Here is a 17,531-nt window from a genome sequence, read left to right as displayed (position 1 = left end):
TGTTTGCATTGTGTATTCTATATGCTTCTTGTTTTGGGTTTTGGGTTGACTAGCATTGACCAGTCCTAGGTTGTGACCAGAGGCTCGGGGGTTATGAGATGTGATCGCATGTTGATCTTATTTGGTCTCGATCTTTATAAACCCAACCATGGTTATGTGATCGTATGCTCTATGAAATGTTTGTTATTGTTCATCAGTCTTCGTGTGTGAAGCTGAGATGTATATGTATCTGAGACACTTGAGCTAATCATTTTTGAGTCATCGATCAGTTATCCTTGGATTGCTTTGTAGTCGCCATGATGGGACTAAAGTGTTGATTTATTTTTTGATGATGTCATATTGTGACATGTTTGACTCAACCATTTTGGAGTCTTCGATCAGTATGATTTTAAGATATTATTGGTTGCTTATTGAGAATCAATGGATTGTGATGATATATTTTGGTTATTGAGAACCAATTGATACTTATGATTATCAGTGATGCCTTCAGTTGCCAATAGAGAACTGTTGTGATCATGATTTTCTATGGATGCTTTTCGAATGCTCATGGAGATTTGATGATTCTTATCTTGGAGATTTGATGATTCTTATTATGGATATTTGATGCTTTTATCATTGATATTTGATTATTCCTTTTATGAATTTTCTTTACAGTCACTTGTACAGGACTGTGGTGATTTATGATTCCATGAGCTTAGGGTAGGTTATCTACTTGTAGTGTCGGGAAGTGGCTTGCAATGGGGGTCGGGGCCCCAAGTGGCTGCCAGGGTAACTCATTGTAAGTTTGGTTAATAAGTGATAACATTTACACACTAAATGGGGATTAAATGAACCTAAAAAGATAATTGTTTTGGTTCTCGCCCATGCCTTGAGCGCTTGTATAGGCTAGGATGGGAGTAGTGAGAACGCATGGTTGCGACCTTGCATTCCATAGTATGCCTCGTCAGTATGAGAGGATACTAGTGGCCACATGAGATCTGTATGGACCCATGGAGTTTAGCTAACTACCAGGGTAACTTGTACGAGATAAATGCGATGACACTTATCTGCTTGTAGAGTAGGTTTCCTACATGTCATTGTTGTGCCTCTGAAAATTAGATGTCGATTTTGTGTGTGATTGAAACTTTTGAGTTAGTATACTTTTAGGATTCCTAGACTTTAGAGATTTGTGCTATGTGATTTTGTTAGCCTGTTTGGGACTTGAGACTATCTCCTCAGCACGGTAGGAGTGGACCACTTAGGTTCCACGCGGTCGGGTGGTAGTAATTTTTTCACTCTTATCATTTGAGATCCGTCAGAGACACCGTGGCTGGAGCATTCTTGATTGGTATTTATCTTCATTATGTTCTTGGAGCATTATGATAGATGATATACCTTATGATGGATGTATTTACTGGTATGTTCTTATATTGATGATTTGCATATGTTAGACGATGGTATCCTATGCTTTACTTTGCATATTAGTAGGATGTTTTAGGAGTGACATTCCTACTATGTTATAGCTGATGATCTCTTCGGTGCTTTGGGATGTTACGCATGAAGGGATGGCTAGGATCTACGATGGTCTAATGATGATAGATGGCTAGGATCTACGATTGGGAGGAACCGTGCACTTAGTTTATTTTGTTTGATCTTTATGATAGATGTATATGTCTTTTATGATGATGTATCATGTGATTATCTATACTTTGATGTATCATGGATTGGAATAGGATGATGTACCTTATTTCACATATGTATATTCTTTTAAGCCTTCATACCCTGTGACATGTATAGTGGATGATTGGGCATTTGAAAATGTATTGTAGGAACATTGGATTTATCATTATTATTCATGTGGATTTTGTACTAGATGGATTCATGTATGTTAGTTAATTTAGATGTGATACAATGTTAAGGGATCTTTAAAGAATGTAGCCTGTTATGTATATATGTTATGTTTATTTTCATTTGAATTGTTGCTATTGCTTCCGCAAATGTTAAGAATGGTTTTATCTTTCATGTTTAAAAAAATAATAATAATAATTGTTTGGCAAACTTAGCAAAATTCTTTGGATCCCTTGGCGGGGCATTACATGTCTATTGTGCCATAGTGTTGTATCAAAATCTACAATAGCTATTTGTTCTCCCTAGTCAAATGCAACAACTATTCTTGAACACTCATTTTTCTCTAAAACAATCAAAGCAGAAGGAACAATATAACCTGTACAAAGATATAGGGTGCCTACTTTCAAACCTTTTGTTACTACAAGGGAACCTTTTAAAACCTTTCAATTTTTATCATTAAAAGTAACTACACAACCTTCATCACCGAGTTGTCCTACTAAAATTAAATTCCTAGTTAGCCTTGGATCATGTCTTAAATCATGTAGTAGCCAATGATTCTCATTCTGCAACTTAATCTTAACTTTTCCTTTTACAATAATCTGACAGGGTTCATTATCCCCCAAATAAACAAGCCCAAAATCCCCCTGGACATAATCAATAAAATAGCCTCTATGAGGTGTAGAATGAAATGAAGCACCAAAATCTAAAACCAATGAATCATCAACACTTTCTAAAGATAGAAACAAAACATCCTCTTTTGATTTGTTACTAACAACATTTGCCTCTGTGTTCCCTTATGGTTTATGTCCTTTGTTTTTCTTTCGAGCCCAACAATCTTTCTTCTTATGCCCTATTTTACCACAGTACCAACAATCTCTCGGTTCTCTGAATTGAGATATCTTCCCCTTTGACTGTCCTCTTGATTTCCCAAGATTTCCAAAATTATTTCCTCTCTCAATTGTTCTGCCTGTGCTTTGTGCATTCAAAGCACTTCCTGATGTAGATCCACCTGAGGATTTCCTATGAGTTTCCTCCCTCAAAATAACATTGATCACATCATCAAATTTTAGGGTATTAGATCTAGAAATTGAATTACTCACAACCATTACCAAGCCATTCCATCTTTTAGACAAAGAACACAAAATCAAGAGAGCCCTAATTTCCTAATCAAAATTAATACCCAGAGGAGATAACTAGCTAGTAAAAGTATTAAACTCATTTAAATGATCTGCAATAGATCCACCTTCTATCATTTTCATATTAAATAAATGATTCATGATAAATATCTGATTTGAAATGGAGGATTTTTCATACAATTTCACTAGGGTACCCATCAACTCTTCTGCCATCTTCACTTTTGTAATGTTAAATGTCACTGATGGTGCCAAGCATACTCGAATGCTTCCAAGTGTCTTTCTGTCTAAAATCTCCCAGTCTTCATCTGACATAGTTCCCTATTTCTTGGATTTTTCTTAAAATGACTTCCATAAGTCATTCTAATAAAGATAGTCTTTCATTTGCATCTTCTATAATTGAAAGTTTTGCCTATTAAACTTCTCCACCTTTAGCTTACCCTCGTCTGACATAGCTCCCACTCAACCGTGAGACCTTCCTGCAAAGGATCGCTAAAATTAAATGATGATGATTTGGCTTTTAAAAAAATGATAGTGATCTAGCTTTAATACCATTTGTTAGGATTAACCTCAGATATAAATAACAGTTACATGCAAATATAACCAATACTAGAAAATAGTAGATCACATAAAAGAGAACATAAGACACCAAGATTTAAGGTGGTTCACCCAATCCTTGGGCTAGGTCCACCAACAACAAGTCCAATATTATTATTATCTAGTGATTACAATCTGATTACAATTCGTAATCCCTTATAGCTCAATACTGCCACAAAAATAAATTTTTGCATCACACATTATGAAAATCCCTAACCTTAAGCCTTTTTATACAAGTTTTTTGCCACTTACAAAATTAAGGCTAGAATAATAGAAAAATACTAGCCAACACCTTTTACAAAATAAGGTCATTTTTGGCTTCCTACATGGGCATTGCCCCTTGACCTTACCTTGTACTACAATAGGAAGCACACCTTGGGCACTGCCCCTTGACCTCATCTTGTAGATGTTGCTCCCAGATCCTATAGAAATAATCTGGAGGGAAATTGCGCTGAATAAACTTCTGAGTTTGATTAGGCTCCACATCACAACACAAAGGATGGAAGATGAGAGAATATGCCAAAACAAGTTAACATCTTTGTGATCATGAGTATAAACATGTATATAATTATATAATTTAGTTAAATTAATAAAAAATTAAAACACTTTTAGCTTCAGTGGGAACACCTCTCAAACAAGATTAACTCTATTTTGAATTTGCCAACCTTAAATTTAAAAAATATTTTTTCTTTGATCCTTTTCTACTGTTATAGTAGCTTTGATAGCCATTGTTGGTTTGCATAAATACCTTGCTCAACAGAGACTATGATTTGACATACGACCATAGAAAGTTATCTATTGATCTGTATACTTTGCACAATTTAGAATTCCAATTATGGGCTTTTTTATCTTATATATCCTACCATGCTTGCAAATAATATGATTCATCAAGATTTTCAATGCTGAACATGTCACATATAAAGTGAGGAATCCCTTTATCATGCTCATGTCTATCAACACAACTTCAAAGAATTTACCAGTTGAAAAAAAATATCACAACCAAATAGATTCCTAAATTGGTGGGAATTATCTCAGAAACTCTACCGCTAGAAAATAGAAGAAGAGTGAATTCTAGCAACAACAACAGAGGGCTAGAATTAGCAACAATAATTTATACCAATCCTAGGCACATTTTCTCTTCCATTTCTCCTCACTCATAATGGCCTAAACCATTTTTTTTAGGTTTCTCTAATTTGTAATTAAAACCATCTTCTTGGGTTTCTAGGGTTTTAGAAATTTTACTAAATTCTAATTCTAATTTTAATTTGGAGACTGCTTTGGAAGAATTGTGCATCTAAAATTCCCTCAATCTATCACCACAATGCATTACACATGTACTTAGAATGTCAAAGGTTCAAAAATCTCCCAAAATTGCATTAAGGTTTTTCAATTGGACCGAAAAGCAACAGGGTTTTGAGCACGAATTAGCCTACTATGTTGTTGTGATTGAGTCCTTGGGAGCTGTGAAGGATGTGGACAGTATTTTTGTTATTGCCTCAGCTTTGAAAGCTAAGATATCTAAGAACCCTTAAAATGTAGAAGATACGAGAAATTTTGCAGACTTGGAAAACCATGAGAATGGGGAATTGCCAAAATCTAAATTAAAGCACTATGCATGCAATATTTTAATGAAGAATTTTGGCAGGATGGGAATGGCATAGAAAGCATGGGAAATTTGGCATGCAATGAAGGAAAATGGGATTCAACCCATTATTTTTACTTAAAACTATTTAATTGATGCATTAGTGAATGGGAATTGTGTAGATAGGGCTGAGAGAATTTTGGAAATGATGATCGAAGAAGCTAGAGTTGGGGTTAGGAATGGACCAGATGTTGTTTCCTATAATATGATTATCAAGGGGGTTTGTAAAGGTGGAAGGGTTGAGGCAGCCATGGACTATTTAAGACAAATGGAATTTTATCACTATTTTCCTAATTAGATTACATATTTGACCCTTATGCAGGCATTTCATGCAGAGGGTAGGTTTGATCAGAATTTGTCAATTTTCCAGGAGATGTCTGATAGAAAGTTATAAATTCCTTCCCATGCATACAATTTAGTAATTTGTAGACTATGTAATGAAGGTAGGTCATACAAGGGCAATAAGCTTCTAGGTGATATGTTGAGGAAAGAATGCAAGCCTAATTTGGCAATTTATACGACCCTCGTTGATTCTTTTTTTAAAGTGGGTGACAAGGAGAATGCCCTGAAACTTTTGGAACAGGTGCAGGAAAGGGGATACAAATTGCACAAGTTTACATGCAGCACAATTGTTAATGGACTTTGTAAAGTTGGTGAAGTTGAATAGGCTTGGGATTTTTTGGAATGGTATCAGGTGCTTGGTCTTGATGTCAATGCATTTTCTTATAGTGCAATCATTGATGGGCTAAGTAAAGCTGGTAAAATAGAGGAAGCAGAAAAAGTTTTTAAGGCAATGATTGAGAGGGGATGTGCTGGAGATGTATTCTGCTTCAATACAATCATTAATGGGCTTTGCAAAGATACAAAAATATAGAAGGCTATGAAGATTTTGCATCACATGGAAAAGGAAGGTTGTGAACCAATAGTTTACAGCTATACTATATTGATTGATGGGCATTTCAAAGTGTACAATTTAGAGGCAGCCTTAAAACTGTGGGATGAGATGATTGATAGGGGTATTTCCCCAACTGCAGTGTCATTTAGAACCCTTTCAACTTGTCTCTATCTCTCAAGTAATGTGACTAGAGCATGTAGAATATTGGATGAGCTAGCAACAACGAGTGTGGTTCCTAATACAGCATATGCTAATATGATAAAAGTAATGCACAAGGCTGGCCGTGTGAAACAGGCATGCAAGTTAGGAGATGGAATTATAGACAGGGGTCGTGAAGTTCCTAGAAAAATCCACTGTGCATTCATCAATGCACTATGAAAAGCTGGAAAGGTAGACCTAGCCTTCAAAATTGTGCATAGCAAGATTGACATTGGGTACAATATGTTAGGAAGAATAAAAAAGGTGAATTAAGTTCCAAACACTTGTAGAACTTGACAAGTAGATGTGCTGGTCATATTTTATAGTAGCGAACCAGATGCTTGGTGCAAATCAAAACATTGAAGATAGATTTTGGACAAAGTTTTCCAGCGATTTTGGATATTGAGGTGAGATGCATTCTATTGAATAGTTAAGTGTTTTTAATTAATTTGTGGAAGCACAGTTTTAAGCATTGTATATGGGTTTAGTTTTCTGACTTGATTTCTAGAATTGCCAATTTCAATGCAACATGCATTGGAGTATAAACCCTTCCCCGCCATCATAAATGATATCAGTAGTCACAAACACTTTTAATTCTTATTGCAAAAAAGCAATGCTCTCTTGGGAAGGCCAGACAATATTGTGTCATAAGTTGGCTGTTGTATTTCGTTCGAAAATGAAGGCTAGTTTGCATTGAGGGACCTGTATCATTTCATAGAGAAAATACATAGAGATATGTGCATTTTATTTTCAAGAATTCAATGCATTCAAAAGGAAGCTGCAGTAATTCAAAGAGTTGTTTTATTTTTATATTCTTTCTCAATTGGCAAAATAGTTGATGATTCAATTTCTATATTAATTTGCTCAGTGTAAGTTTTACTCTCTTTTGGTTGGTTACTATTTTATGATAGTTCAATTTGCTGATTATGTCTATTTCTTTTTGAGTTATAGAGACAATAACCTCAAGCCCAATTTTATTGGCAAAATTGTTTGACATCAACCTTTTTCAAATGCAATTTATTCCTCAAATATGTTCCAGGAGGTCTTTTTGAGGTTGGAGCACTCCTTTAAAGACATGATTTTCTTGTAGTAAGGCTATGTACCTAGTTGTTTGATTATCAATTACCTTTTATGATCATTTGTTTGTTTTTCATATTTATTTTATGAATATCTCTTAATGCTATAGACATCCACCTACTTGATACTGTTGGTGATGAACAATGCTTTATGGTATGAAGATATGGGAATCAAGTGTTGTTGACAAAGAATTATCATATTTGAAGATCATAAATGGTCAGGCTTCAATAAAATTTAAAGCTTTATGGATTGATCATTGACATGATAACAATTACATATAGAGAAAGTAAGAGGATTATATATGTATGATTCGTTTCTAAAATCTAATTTATCATACACCTGCTTGGTCCAAATCACTTGTACTTGAAGAATCAATCTCTTATCGTAATAAGGACTTATGCTTGAAATAACTTGAAGGCATAAGAAACTCTAGCCTTCTCCTTGATTGTAGAAGAAACAACTATGCTATATAAAATTATATGTACTTTATTGATCCAATTGGCACTCACATGTTTAGATTTTTTGCAAAAATCATAACAATCTTGATATACCCAGCCCTAGGTATTTTATCATACCAATGCTTCCCTTCCCGACCTACTGCTAGGGTTTTAAAGGGTCACCTTTCAAACCATTAGTTGTTCTCAAACTATGGGGCAAGTGCTAAGCAGCCACAGTCAACTCTAAGAAAATGTGATTAGAGGCATGATTTAATTTCTAATGCCAAATGCCTTCTTATCTTCAAAATAGATATTATCTTGATGCCTATTTTGATTCCACTACAAGTTGTATGTGATAAAATCTTGTAGTGTCTCTCATGTTTGTAGTTTGCACCTTGTTTATTTTGATTCAAGAGATACTTGATACTCTTATTGTTATTTATATTTTGAGATAACTTGAGGGTGAGATGTATACTTTGATTCAATACCATAGATGCTTTATTGCTATACTATTCAGTTTATCATATTTGTATGTTGATGCTATTTTGAGATGACAATAGATCTATGATGATATTTTGGTTATATGGTTTATTGGACATATTTGTTGATTATGTTATTAGATGGATTTTATGCTATGGTTATTTACGTCATTCTTGTATCTTTATGCTTTATGAGAACATGAGTGATGTAAATGGATTAATTAGGTATTTAATACATTTCGCTTCGGCTATTATATTATGCAATTGCACTTAATCATGTCTCTTAGTGTGTATGATTTATATCCCTGGAAATGGCACATGGAGTTAGTGATTGAGCTATTCATATTTACCAATGTCGTCCCTATATGGTTGATGTATCCTTATTTTAATTATTTAAATTAAAACCTTTCAATGATTAGTAAATCCAAACTCATCTGCATTATGTGATTAGACCAATGAGCATGTTTATGCATTTAGAGGTTCACTTTGTCACAAAAGTGTTAAGTGATTTTCTATGATTTTGAGTTTTTGAGTTTTAAATTTTTTCAAATTTAATTTCTGGCAACTTTGCCTTAGGTGAATTCCCATTATGGAGAAGAACTTAATTTTTGTTTGGTTCAATTTGGAGTCGAGCTACTCTAGTTGGCTATTTGCCCCAATCAACTATTCACTCAAAAAGTGAATAAGTATTGAAAAAGTGATTTCATTATTCACTTCTCACTTTTTGAAATACAAGATCTAAGAGCTTTTTGAGAATCCTCTTCTGAAGGATTTGAATTATGTTTGTTTTGGGAGCTGTGAGCATGGGTTTTTCATGAGGTCAGTTTCGTTGGATCTGGCTCAGGGAGTTTATGTTTTGTCATCACTTTTAGCAGATTTGGCAGGTTATTTATTTTATTGCATGGGTCTCAGTTTCTGCCCCTTTTTTAGGTAGGTAGGGCCTTCCTGTTTTATTGCTTTCGCTTTGTTTTAGCTTCTATTTCTTGTAGCAGTATGTTAGGAGGCTAAGAACTAGTGTTGCCCTCCATTTTTGTTTTTTGGTTTTGCCTGGTTGGTCAGGTATGAATGTTTTCCCTATTTTTAGGATGGGGGTTTCGGGTTTTGTGCTATTATGCTGGCCGTTTTGCATACGGTGTTCAAACTCATTTATTTTTAGATTTTTGGGGTTTTTATGCCTAAAGGCCAAATGGGTTTGAATTTCAAATTTTTTTCAAATTTTTGGGTTTCTACCTCATTTTGTGTGTTGCTCTCTTTTTTTGAGTTTTCTTGGCACAATGTGGGTCGTGGACCTGGATGATCCGTTTGGATATCAGTCAGACCACTATTGCATTTTTATGTTGCATTGGGATGTGTATTGTGTCCATTCTCTCAATTTGTTTTCAGTTGAGGGACTTTCTACTTTGTGTTCTCATCCAGTCCTTGTGATTTGATCTCTGTGATGGTGGTGTGCCACACATGAGTACGTGCACATCCATTTTTTGGGTGACTGGCGGTGCCCAATTTTTTTGTTGTACTTCTAGAAGTTATGATCATTGGGGTTGGGTTGAGAATTTGCATGCCTACAAGCACTCATCATTGGATGAGCATGGGTAGGGTAGGGTGGCATATGGAGGGGGCTTCTATCTCTACAACTTGATACCTATTTCCCAAGGGTTGGCATGCAGAAGCCTTGTAAACAAGTGATAACTAAACTTAAACATTGGGTGGTAATAAAATGTAAAGATAATAAAAATAATTTGGGATGTGCTCCTTCCATTGGGAAGTGGAGTGCTACTAGTACCAGCTTGGGATTGTTGATGTCAAGCGACTCTTCATGATGTTAGCCCCTACTTAGTAGCCCTTTGAGTGTCTGACCAAGACCTGTACTTTATGCATTGTCTATTTCTTGGATTCAATCATCATACTACCTAGTGTGTGTGTTAGCCATGGATGTTGCTTGTGTGTGTTTGTGGTTGGATCATTATCTCCATCTGCATGGTGGGTGTGGACCTATAGGTATCCCATGGTTGGGAGGCATAGCTATCTAGACGACTACTAGAGATCGATGTACAAAGATAGTCTACTATTCTAGTCCAACCGTTGCTGGATGTTTTCACTTGGTACTTCGGGTTTCAGAGTATGCTTCTTGTGAATATGTTTTCATTGGAATACTTGTGTATCATGTTTAGATAACATTAGATTTGACGCATTTCCTTATTATTATGATTAGCATGTGATAGGTGATGTTATCTACTTGTAGGATTATCTTATGCTTTGTTTCTAGTATGCTAGATTTCCTTATGCTTATGTTGTAGCATGCTTAGTAGTGATGTCCCTATTATGATAATATCAAAGATCTAGTTGGTGGCTTGGGATGTTATGCATTGGCGATGGCTAGGAACCATGATGGTCTTATGACGCTATTGACAATTGGGAGGAAGCATGATGGTCTTATGACGCTATTGACAATTGGGAGGAACCATGTACTTAGTTGTTTTGTTCACTACAATGTTAATTTTGTTACTACAATGTTGCTTTCAATACACTACGATGTTCCCCTTCTATACTATTATTTCTTACTATTTTTTAGATAGTGTTGTTTCTATCTTTTAGATTTGGTGAGAGTGTTCTATCCTTGAAATGTGGACCTAGCGCTCCTTGGTGTGGGGGCTTTATACTCTATTTTTATCCTTTGTTTTTTTTCCTTAAGTGTTTCTTGTTTTCTTGGGTGACCATGTGTCAGCATGGTGTGATACAATAAATTATCTCACACACATTAGAATTGTATCATGTGTTCCCTAATTGTGTCACATGCCTCTTGAAGTTTTTTCATGCGATTCTTTCCAGTATCACACCCCCTTTGAAGAATTGTTGTACGATACCCTTAAAGTATTGCATGCCCTTGTGAGTTGTATCGGTTAGAGGTTTTAGTGGCAGATATGGTTCTCAGAACCAAAGTGCTCAAAATTCTGGATAGGATACATAGTATTCTCAATCCTCAAAGAAGGGCTAGACCCATTCAACACACTTTAAGCGTGGACAATGTCATAAGTTTCAAAAAGGGTTTCGGACCAAGGTTGGATAGGACTCTGGTTTCTCCGGTAAGAAAGGGAATAACTAGAATCAAGGGCAAAAATCTCAGTAGGATCATCCTCCTTAGAGCAGTCAACAAAATTCTAGAAGGGGTAGTGCACCTTATCCTAGTGCTACCCAGGGTGGTCACGGAACATGTTCCAACTTTGTTGGAAACTGTTATTCTTGTGGCTAGCTTGGCCGTAAATCTTTTGAGTGCTTCAAAAAGCCATCTTCAGGACCTAGTAAGGGTGCAGTGAGATTTGAGCCTAGTGTATGAGATGCGGCTAGGAATCACAGAGTGTTTGCGGTGGTTGGCAACAGTCAAGCAGATCATCAAGGTATAGTACTCGAGGCTACAGGTACATTGTATGATATGTCAACTTTAGTTTTGTTTGACTCTAGTGCTTTAGATTCTTTTATATCTCCATCTCTTGTTCAATGATGTGGGCTAGTGGTAGTGCGTTAGGTTGATAGATGGTAGGTTGAGTTAGCCATGGGTTCCAAAGTGGCTATTGACTCACTGGTTAGGAGTTGTGTTTTGAATTTGGGAACCTTTACCACCATAGTGGATAATTGACAATTGATTCACCCGCCCCCTCCCATCTCTTAGTTACTCTAAATATTCTAATGGGGGGGACTTGTCGCATTCACCAAAATCTTTAAGGGAAGCAGGGAGACACTTTAATAGGGTTGTAGGTTTTTGGTTATCTGGGCCACTAAGCCATTCAAATATGTATGTAAGGGAAAGAGGGGAATTTCCAAATATGATTCCACTTATTCTCTAACATATATTTTCTAGAACCCAAATAAAGAAGAGTGCAAATACTAAATTCAAATTATAAAGGGGAATGCCATACATGAAAATTTACTCTTTGGCCCTTATATGATAATGTGTATGTAAATTGAACCAATTGCTTAAATAATGTAAATCTAGATGCTATGTGCATACAATTAGCCCAATAAAGATATAGATCTAGGGTAAAGATATGAAAGGAAATAAAATATGAAATACTCATTTTTAAATGCACTGAGGAAGATGTATTTTGGCTCTCAAATTCACAGATCTTAACCCTTTTCTCAACATCTGACTGTGGATCTCGTAATGAAATGATGAAAGGAAGAAAACCCAAAAATCTCCAAGCAAAAGGATAGAAAGGACTAGGTCAACTTATTGGAAGGATGTCTTATGAAATGATTGACATAGTTTAACGACATTGTAACAAGCTTCTCCAGAAAGCTCCTGCAAAGTAGGTTCGAGATCTGTAAGCTCTAATTGATATCTTGCTTGCTGCAAATAGAAAAGAAGGATTTTTGTGGTTGGGTTTGATGAGGGCTTACCTCGGTCAAGCCCTGTGTTAAGGAATTAACTATTAATGAGAAATATAAATGAGTGAAAACAAGATAAATGTTATGATTCACCTTGTCCAAACCCTTGTTAAAAAAGATTTTGTATGTAATTTGTTGTAAATCTTTGAATTAGGAATGTAGGGTATCTCCACACTTTTCTATGGATCTACCAAAATGGTATCATGGTTTCATGGATGTAAATGTGCATCAATGAAGAAGATAATAAATGCTTGAGTGTAGATTTCCTCCCTTGATGACCAACAATAAGCTAGATCTTGAAGATTAAATGCTCACAAAGTGTTCTTAATTGCTAGATAGAAATCTCCTTGCTTTATTGTCTTGAATACTTGAACTCCTTGAATGAAAAAGCCATAAACCTTGACTTGAGAGCAAGAGCTTTAAAATATCCTCTTATGTTATGAAAATGAAACCTTCAACTCTCCTTATATATGAGTTTTTGAGTGGGAAAACAATACAAGCTAACTAGAGAGCATAATAGAACTAATCAAAATCCAGAGGCCTTTTAGGGCCTGATCCCCAAAATTTGGGGGGCTAGGTTACCTAGGTCGACCTAATCTAGAATAGGTCCATCTAAGTTGACTTGGTCCTAGAGGTCAAGTTTAGAGTACCACTGAAAGAAGAGACATATACCATAAGAGATAGGATGCAAAGTGGATGAAGATAGGATAAAACAGTGTTGAGCACAGGTACATTCTATTGGAAATATAAGAGGAGTAACTTAGAGGGGAGGGGTGAATCAATTACCACAAAAATAAATAACAAATCCATTATATTTAAATACCTTTAATGTATTAATCACAGTTAACTTAGTTGCAAAAATAGAAAGAAAATAACATGAACACATATGACACTGATATTTAACGTGGAAACCCAACTCAGGAAAAACCACCAATTGTAACTAGTTAGTGTTTTTCAATCTTCTAAAGTGAGCCCTATTAGGAGCCAACCCTATTAAAGGTTAAAAAATGCACTATTAGGTGTGAACCTATTAAAGGATTTAATCACCATGTTAGGAGTGGCCTTGTTAGAGGTCTTTAAAAATCTATAAATGCCACCTTGTTAGAGGATTTGGCAAATAGTTGTTAAGCTAACTATGTTAAGAGATTTGATACACTACTACAATTGTTAGAGAGTAACAATGATATGACCTAATTGCTGATGCAACTAAATTACTTATTTTAGATCTATATTCTAGATTTGAATACTTGATTATCCTTGACTAGATAAAACATTCGAGCTTGGTTAACTCTGCTATCCTTCCAATTTGTTTCCTTGATTTATCTTTTACAACATCACCTTATATTTATATCTTCTGCCTAGTCAAGTTAGCTTGAATATACTTACAAATATTCAATATTCATCTCTGAAGTCACCTAGACTTAACAAATAAATTCATCAAACTAAATATGTTGATTCAATAAAATCCTTCGTTAGCCTACCTAGCTTGGTCAACACTAACTTAGAAAAGAATTTCTTAAGACTTTCTAAGTTAACCACATGAACTTAGTTAACACTACATTCTAAATTGATATCCTTTGGTAACTGAGTGAGCTCAGTTAACACTAGTTCTATGCCAACTTCTCTTTGGTGCCTATGTGAACTCAGTAGACATTATCTTCATGAAAAGTTTCTTTCATGTTCTAGTGAATCTTTCCAAATACTATCTCTAAACTAGGTTTACTCTAGAATACTTGATAGACACTAGAAACTGTCTTCATCATCTGAGTGAGATCAACAAACACTGATTGGCAAAGACTTGAAATTTTGTGTAACATCAAAGACAATATACAATTGAACAATTTTTTTCAACAATCTCCCTCTTTGACATTGATGACAAAACAACATGTCATAATAAAATAAAATTTTAGAGAAAAATAAAAACAAGGATAATATCCTTAGTTTCAGTCTGATTCTCATCCATGATTACTCCCTTTGTCAGTGTGAACTCCCTCTGATATCAATCTCTGATTGTTGTGACTACAATATCAAACTCTCACTCTTTGATATCAACTCAAGTTCATTCCCCCTTTTTGACATCTCTAACTTACATAAAGAATACCTCTAACATGTGATAGAAAACTCTCTCTATTAGACATAATGTTTCTCTAATGTATGATAGAACTCTCCTTCTTTGACATCGCATGCCGAATATAGCATTCAATGAACTTCCATGTACATGATGTATTGATTCATATGTAATTTTCCCTTTACAATATTGCATCAACTTGACTGATAGGGGAATGACCCTAGTTTACCTCTTACATATAAAAATGCATCCCTAGGTAACGGCTTGGTAAATATGTCTTCAATCTATTCTTTTGTGTTTACATATTCTAGTCTTACCTCCTCTACTTGCACCAATTGTCTTAAAAAAATGATACTTAATTTCAATGTTCTTGGTTTTGATATGCATCATAGGATTCTTCAAAATGTTAATTGCACTAGTCTTATCACAAAAAACAACAACTAGATCCTTGATCTCTTCCTTCATACTTTTCAACAATTTTTTTAACCAAACAATATTTGAATAATTGACTATTGTAGCAACATATTTTTCTTCTGTTGTTGAATGAGAGATATAGTTTTGTTTCTTGCTTGTCCAAGATACTAGACTCTTTCCAAGATAGAATGCTCCACTACTAGTGCTTTTTCTATCATCAATGCTTTCTACCCAATCAATATCAGTGAATTCTTTCAACTCAAAGTTGCCTCCTTTCTTATACCAAAAACCATAATCTTTAGTACCCTTTAGATACCTCATGACTCTTTTGATTTCCATAATATGATTTTCTTTTGGATTAGCAAAGAATCTTTCCACCATTCCAACTACTAATTCTATATAAGGTCTTGTATGCACCGCATATTGAAGTTTTCTAATCATTGATTTGTATGTAGTTTGATCTACTTCTTTTGAATCATCATCTTTGGAAAGCTTATGTCCAGCAGACATAAGTGTTCCAACTGGTCTAGAATCCTCCATTCCAAATGTATTCAGTATCTTTTTGGTGTGCTTTGATTGAATAATATGGATATCACCGTTCTTCTATTGAATTTGCAGGCTAACAAAGAATTTGATAACTCCAAACATTGACATTTCAAAGTCCTTACTCATTTCCTCAAAAGAAGATTTTCATAAATCATCATTTCCAGTAAACAATGTATCATCCACAAAGATTTATGCAAACACAATCTTCTTATCTAGTCCTTCTTTGATGTATAGGTTGTTGTTATCATTAGTTCTTTGAAAGCTAATATTTATGAGATACTTGTGTAATCTCTCATCCAAGCTCTAGAGGCTTGTTTGAGACCATACAAACCTTTGTGTAATCTACAAACCATGTCCCTCTTGCTAGGATCAATGAAACCTTCAGGATGCTCAATATAGACTTCCTCTTCTAAGATTACATTTAAGAATGTTGATTTCACATCCATCTAATACACTTTGAATCATTTGTGTGTTGCATATGAAATGAGTATTCTAACAGCCTCTACTCTAGCAATAGGAGCACACATTTCTCCATAGTCAATACCTTCCTCTTGAGCATAGCCCTTACAAACTAGCCTTTCCTTGTTTCTTGAAACTTCTCCATTCTCATTCAACATATTTCTAAATACCCATTTTGTGCCAATTACATTCTTATCCTTAGGTATAGGAAAAAGAATCCATGTCTTATTCCTTTCAATCTGATCAATTTCTTCATTCATGGCTTCAATCCAACTTTCATTCTCTAATGCATCTTTTACAGATCTAGGTTCAAATTCATTACTAAGATATACACCTTTTAATTTGTTCCTTGTCATTGTACCAAATGACTAATCTCCAATGATTTTCTCCTATGCATGATGCCTTTTGACATATCCAGAAAGTCAAGGCTCCTTCTTTCTGAAATCACTAGGTTCACCATGATCTTTTCAATTATACTCAAGTACCACTGTCTATGAATTAGGTTGAACTGGAGATTTTGGGGACTCGAGTGGTGAAGGTTGTGTATCACCACTTGCTTGAACATTAGGAATAGTATCAGGATTATAGCAAAAAACACTTATTTAGTCTTCAAGTTCTTACTGCTTTATTCTTTGCTCTTTTTTGCAAACTCATCAATCTTCACATGTGCACTTTCTTTAACTTTATGAGTAGATACATTCACACATTTAAATGCTTTTCTCTTATTGATATATCCTAGAAATATTCCTTCATCACTTTTCACATCAAATTTTCCTTTTCTAGGTTCCTTTAGAATATAACATTTAGTATCAAATACTTTGAAGTAACACACATTAAGTTTATAGCCATACTATAATTCAGAAGGTGTTTGATTTGAATCCTTCATCAACTGAACTCGGTTCAAGGTATCAACTACAATGTTCATTAGCTCCTTCTAGTTTTTGATAGCAACATTATTTTTTATCATCAAGGTCCTTGATAAATCCATGATTCATCTATTCCTTCTTCTAGCAATGCCATTCTACTAAGATGTGCCTAGTGTAGACACTTTTCTTTTCATTCCACTCTCATTGCAAAATTCATTGAATTCATTAGAAATGAATTCTCCTCCTCTATTTGTTCTTAAACATTTTAGTTTATTTCTTGTTCCTTTCTTTACTCTAGTTGGATACCATTTGAACTTTTGAAAATATTCTGATTTATCCTTCAAATACATAATAGTCATCATTCTTGAATAATCATTAATGAATAAAATAAATTACTTATCTATTATGTATCTTTTTGTTCCAATAGGTCCACAAAGGTCTATATGGACTAGCTCCAACACTTCGTCAAAATGATAGTTTTTGCTTCTAGAACTTCTCTTGCCCATCTTGCTA

General features: G+C 34.8%; 1 pseudogene; it reads left to right on the top strand.

Moving 5' to 3' along the window:
* Positions 1-4,456: 4,456 nt before the first annotated feature.
* LOC149540960 (pentatricopeptide repeat-containing protein At1g71210, mitochondrial-like) lies at positions 4,457-6,596 on the top strand (annotated as a pseudogene).
* The last annotated feature ends 10,935 nt before the right edge of the window (positions 6,597-17,531 follow it).

The sequence above is a fragment of the Cupressus sempervirens genome, chromosome 9 (genome assembly GCF_028749045.1).
Source record: "Cupressus sempervirens isolate cs-2001-9-10 chromosome 9, ASM2874904v1, whole genome shotgun sequence".
NCBI classification, from domain to species: Eukaryota; Viridiplantae; Streptophyta; class Pinopsida; order Cupressales; family Cupressaceae; genus Cupressus; species Cupressus sempervirens.
This window is presented reverse-complemented; position numbering and strand designations above follow the sequence as displayed.